The 6,206-nt window shown below is 42.7% G+C and overlaps 1 protein-coding gene across 1 annotated transcript in view; it reads right to left on the reverse strand.

The window, feature by feature from the left end:
- Positions 1 to 6,206, reverse strand: part of LOC109634009 (hemicentin-1) — a 45,019-nt gene that overhangs the window by 37,082 nt on the left and 1,731 nt on the right. Inside the window, exon 2 of the mRNA XM_069525255.1 lies at positions 1,482 to 1,612. The gene's annotated coding sequence lies outside the window, so the exon portion shown is untranslated. The remainder of the gene's footprint in view (positions 1 to 1,481; positions 1,613 to 6,206) is intronic.

Consider the following 6,206-nt stretch of genomic DNA (forward strand, 5'->3'; position numbering starts at 1 on the left):
TCATATCCAGGATATTTTATCTTAATCTCTGTGGAGTGGAGACATGTCATCCCTCTTTATTTACAGTCTATGTTGAATATAACCATTTGATTTGTAGAGTGATAAAAGGGAAAGATTTTATGGACGAATTAACTATTTCTTTCCACAAAAGAACCTGTTGCACTGAATTCCGCCTCACTACTGCTACTCTGCTCACTATCACACTGAAGCCTTATCACTGTCCTCTTAAAGAGGAGGTCAGAGGTCATGAAAAACGGAACAGAGGGGCTGCAGCAGCAGACGCTCAGGAACAGAACCGCTGGACAGAGCAAAACAGGTGAAGAAATCCCCTCAGCGTGTAAAATGTGTTGATGATGATCATTAAGAAAAAGTCACATTTGATCTGAACCTGTGCAGAAACCTTTCTTCGTCCCGTTGAGTTGAAGTCAAACAGAGGTGAGCTGCTCCGCCCATGTGTGTGTGTGTGCGAGAGAGAGTGGGAGTTTGTCAGCACGACCTTGGTGGAGTGAGGTCTGAGCGACTGGAGGTGTTCCAGCTGCAGCCAATAATAAACACTGAGGGGGGAGTGAAATAATGATGAGAACAATGTGTGCAGAGTGCTGATCAAAGCAACACTTCCTGGGTGGCATGTGGCATTTGACCACAGAGAAGGTAAGCGTGCACAGTGACTAAACATGAGAGCCTTTCTTTCCGGTTTAAAGGTGACAATGAAATTACACTATACGGGGTTAGGTATAACTGTTAGTTAAACCCACTATACATTATTTTCAACTTATTTATTAGTTAAGTGCTGATTCTAAACAAGCATGTTTGACATGGGCTGGTTGTTAAGCCTGTGCTAATTTTGATTGTGGTACTTTCTGAAACTAAAAGTTGGTAAGTAAAGACTGAGAGACCACAGGACCCACAAGCCCCACCATGGCTGTTCACCTGTTTATTCACATGGGCCTTAAATAACACACATGCAAAGTGACAAGCCGAGAAGATGAACTGTTCCTTGAGATATGCAAGAGAAATACAGGCACCGATTGCTGAATTATTAAACAGATAACTTACAGATAACTAACCTTGTCAACTTCTAAGTAAAATTAAAAAAGAAATCATAGAAACTTGTCATGGTCTCTGCTACAACTCTAGAATCATATGTGATCGTCTAGGCACTATGGAGGCAGGGTTTGATCTGGGTCACGCATGGTCTGTGTGTGTGTGTGTGTGTGTGTGTGTCTGTGTGTGTGTGTGTGTGTGTGTGTGTGTGTGTGTGTGTGTGTGTGTGTGTGTGTGTGTGTGTGTGTGTGTGTGTGTGTGTGTGTGTGTGAGTGTGTGTGTGTGATGAGCTTTGAAGACATGCTCCAGGCCCTGTCAGGAGAGTGTGACATTCAGACGCCTGCTTCTCCTCCCGCCATAACTCCTCCCACTCTTTGTCCTTTTTTTTTTTTTAACTATACATTTTACCACTTTGACTGCATATGTCGGTTCTTTACCCGGTCATCTCTCACTGAAGGCACAGAGAGCAGTTCAGGTCATACATCTGGAGTCGAGTAATGGCCTGACCCTGATCCTTCTTATCTGATGACCCCCAACATTGACCCCTGGCAGCCAAGAGCCGGCTTTCCTTTGGGAAAAAAAAGAGAAGTTCCGCTTGATGAGAGAAACATTCATCTTTTGACGCTTGTGTTAGCACAGACACTCTTTTGTAAACAAACTTTTACAAACAAACAGTTACACTCTGCCTGGAGCAAAGAATACTCACAGATCAACTCATCGAGTCCGGCGTCTCTGTCTCCACCATACAACATTCAAGCTTCTCCAGGCAAGATTCCAATAGGTGCACGCTTGACCTGGTTACTGAAAGCTTATTTTACCCTCTACCGACCAACTTCATTTCACTTCCTTCCTGCCTCTGCATACAAACATACATCCCATTTCTATTTCCTTCTTCAACCCCTTAACTACATTGCCTTTTTTACATGAGTGAACACAAGAAAGATCACGTCTGTTTTTTATTGTTTGCCATTTCTGTGCAACATCTGTGCACTAATTCTCTCTGTTGCCTTGGCAAGCACGTAGCACCCTGAAACTCTGCGTCAACAGCTGGTCACAGAGTGAGAGCAGGCAGGCTCGGTATCTCTATTACAGATGTGACAGGAAAGCAAACAGCAAGTCTCATGATCTTATCTTATATAATCTGAATACAGTATAACTGCAACAGCTGTGTTCTGCTGATGCACCAATAAGAGAGTGGTTAATGTAAATCAAGAAAACATGACTGATTCTTAAAAATTAGCTACATTTTAGTTCTTGGCCTTATTCCACCAGTTTACCGAACACACACACACACACACACACACACACACACACACACACACACACACACACACACACTCATGTAATCCTGTGACTAACCTTTTGAACTCACTTTCTGGTCAATGAATTAGCAAGAAACGTCCGGGTTGGGTTTCTTTGCCAGTGCAAGAGGACTCACTGATGGCTGCCATATGGTTTCAAGTCAAAACAACAGATTTGACCAGTGCACTGTGTGATGGGGCTGCAGATTAAATGTGCTGTCTGTGCTGCTTCTACACCTCCGGCTATATTCACACTACTACGTTTTTGTTTGAAAACACATCAACTCTATTACAGATATGCCTGGCGTCCACACTAATCCAGAGTTTTAGAGCGGCTAAAACAAAGACACTTGGAGACGCGACTGGCCCTGTTTTAGTTTGAAAACTCTGGGTTTGAGTCTGGACAGGCAGAAACAGAGATGTTTGGAAACGATGATGTAAACACTCGTAACCACTTGCTGATTGGTTCTTTGCTGATTCATCAACCTTTTATCAAATTACCCCCTTCTGGAAGAAAACAATCAGCATTAGCCTTGGCTGCCAGTTGAGAACCCAACATGAGCTGTGCTTCAACTCTGGGGCTGCATCCTTTGAAAGCTATAATTGAAGACCAATAGCGTCTCAGAGGGGCAACTAGACTCTCCCAAAGTCCGACAACTGCATCCCTCCATCCTCGAGAGATTAAGGCTCAAACAGTCTGATACTTCCCTGCCCAACCTATACCAGGATTCATTGCACTTCAGTAATTTCAGTTTTTCAAAGAATCAATGAGACTTCCGATGCTAGTATCACACTTCAACTCAGCAGATCAGCTTACGGTACAAATGTTTTTTAAAAAACAAGCGGCATTAAAACTTTCTCGGAATGTTCAACTTCAGCTCTGTTGCTAGGCAACAGCTGTAAGGGTAAGACCAAGTTGGTGACGCAGATCATGGAAAGCCTCAGTAGACCAGATCGTGTCATTTTGGGTCAATCCTCTTGGGCCACATAGACCAAGAGGATCGAAACCATGTCTTTCAAAAGACGCAGCCTCTGAATTGAGACGCAGCTACAGCTAAATCATGCATTTTACAATAATACAACTGCTCACATGTGTAGGAGACAAACTCTATATATACCAGAACCTGCATACCCAGTGTACATGAGTGGTCTTGTGTGTTTTCAGGCATGTTAGTTTGGACGGGGATTAAAACTGATACAGAGCCAAAATGCTTGTGTTGACAGAGATAGTTTTATTTTGAAAACACCCTTTACAAACTAAAACGTAACACACAAGTTATGAGTTATAATATCTATGGAACAGCCTCTAATAATGGATGTGTGGATTTTAAATGTGCTTTGCTAAGGGTACTTCAGCAAGGCTCAACAAACACAGCACTAATCTGCAGGAAGCCAAGAAAGTCATGACTCCCTCCCTCCTCCCCTCAACCTGTGGACCCTGGCCCCTCACTTTATTATCCACTCCCCTCAGAGGACATTGAACACAACTGTCACCCAATACTAATACTCAAACGGGGAAACCAGTACACAGACCGGTGCAGAAGTGGACCATGGGAACTCTTTTCAGGCCCGACTGTAAAAATAAGGTAACTTTATACTCCTGTGAGGCGTCTCAGTGCAGGGGTGGAGCTATGGATTATTGTGAAAAGACCATAAAGATGATTCTGTGAGGAAAAACATATAAATATGTTTCTTGCAAAGTGCCGCACAGGGAGACGCTGGAGATTAAATCCCAACTGTTTTTGATGCACAAACACATTAGCTAACATTAGAAACCCATCAGGTCTACATTCTCTTTGTGTGTGCAAGCAGATAAAGTGACCTGAAAAAACAGACAGTGATTCTAACTTTATTCCTGCATGTTGAACAGATCAAATTTTAAGAAGAATGCGAGTTCTTTTGTGCCAGAGGAAAAAAAAGAAAAGCGGGGAAAAAACCTGCTAGATGTTGCAGAGATAAGCAGTAAGATAACACTGCAGGTCTCAGGGGAGCGAGTGAAGGATGGACGGATTTCTTCCAAACCTGTGAACAGCAGAGACATGTGGCACAGCCAGCACTTAAGCCCCACTGTTTTGAGTGCGGAGCGAGATAAGCCGGGCCTGTCTCCACGCGGCACTCGTCGAGAGGAAACCGAATCTCTGCCACCACAAGCACTGTTTGTATCAATTAACTGCACGCACAGATTACACCTCTAAATGACTTATTGACAAAGCCGTAGAGATTTCAATTTCAAAACCTTTCACATAGAAGCTCCTGTTTGTAATGTGTGTCATCCTTCCGAGTATGCAATTTTTTTATGTGCAGAAGCGGCAGAGTCATTAAACCTGGAGCCAAAATAGTGAGTGTTGTAAACATGTCATGGTTTGAAAAGTCATGTGGCACAGAGAAGCGGTGACAACACTCCCACAGCTGCAATATGTTCACAATCCCTATGTTGCTCATTCTCAGTGCTAAAAATACACATCCACCTTCAGTCAGATGTGCATCTGTGAGCAAACAGAGAACCACTTTCACAGACACGTCTGTAGGACTGACACCTTTTGTGAGGTAGAGGAGATAGAACATCTATTTGTTTTCAGGTGTGTGGTCTCTGGATAAAGAACACATTGGCACATTGGCCTTCTATGTAAAGTGCCTTGAGATAATGTATATTATGATTTGGCGCTATACAAATAAAATTGAATTGAATTGAATCTGTTATTTATTAGATGAAAACATTTCAGTACACACAGTTTCATGCTGCTGTCATGTCTGCTGTGGTTACCTTTAGTTTGTAGCGTTACCCACAGCTGCATCTGTGCTTCAGTAGGATATCTGAATAAACAAGGGATGGGAAGTCCCTGCATCTCACAGAACACAGAGCCTGAGAACAGTTAGAGTTTACTGTTAATGACTTCCCCAGTGTAATCCTGTGTCTAAAAGTAGGGTTGTAGAATATTTAGCTTATAAGACCGGCTTTGCCTTTTATGGATCTTGGAACAAAGATCTTCAGAGACGAGAGATATGAAAGGTGAATGAAAGATCGCGTGTGTGGGAAGAGCTACCTGCAGTTCTTTCTTTTTAAGTCTGAACTAAAACCCCTTTCATGTTCCAATTCTGGTTAGTTCAAGTCTAAGTCAGGAGACCGCAGCGTCTTACTGCTTTTCGTAAATCTGCCAGTTTTGCAGTCTGTCTTGTATGAAGATACAAAATAAAGACTTCAAAGGAAGCTTTTTTGCTAAACGTGCATTTTGCAAGACTTGCTGCTTCCCCTTGGTTTCAATCTTTCTGTGAATCTCAGCAAACCGTCTCCTTGTTATAGCTTTATACTGTTTTCTGTGCAAACGTGTGCCATGAACTTCATTAAATCAAATCAAAATTCACACAATTTCTCTTGCTACTTGACAGATAGGTTGTTCCAGTCATCCTAGAGAACCTGCCATGTGGGGCCCACACCATCTGCTGCAGGACTCATTGTTCCTCTTGTCTCTAAAGATAGTTCCTTGTGACTCTGGCTGTATGTTTGGAGTGGCTGTTATGCTACAACATGAATTTGGGTTGATCAGACGCCTCGCTGATGGAATGGAAGAATGTCAACATCTTATCTCAAGTGTCTTAATGTCAAATTCTTGCTGTAATGTCTGCTTTTTCTAAAATGTAGGCCTCATGTTGGGCTGGTCCAGATAGAAAGATTTAAAAAACGTATTGAACTCAGTAATGCTAGAATAATTCACTTTCTATGCAAGTTGTGGCTTGTGAAAAAGTACCATCCCAGAGAGTTTATTTTGAGGTGCGTTCACATCCACCAGCACATGATGTCGTGGTGGTAGCAGTGGGGAGGTTTGTGCAGGAGGTTGCTAATAACAGCTGCCAGATGTGCAG

The sequence above is a fragment of the Paralichthys olivaceus genome, chromosome 5, assembly GCF_024713975.1.
Source record: "Paralichthys olivaceus isolate ysfri-2021 chromosome 5, ASM2471397v2, whole genome shotgun sequence".
NCBI lineage: Eukaryota > Metazoa > Chordata > Actinopteri > Pleuronectiformes > Paralichthyidae > Paralichthys > Paralichthys olivaceus.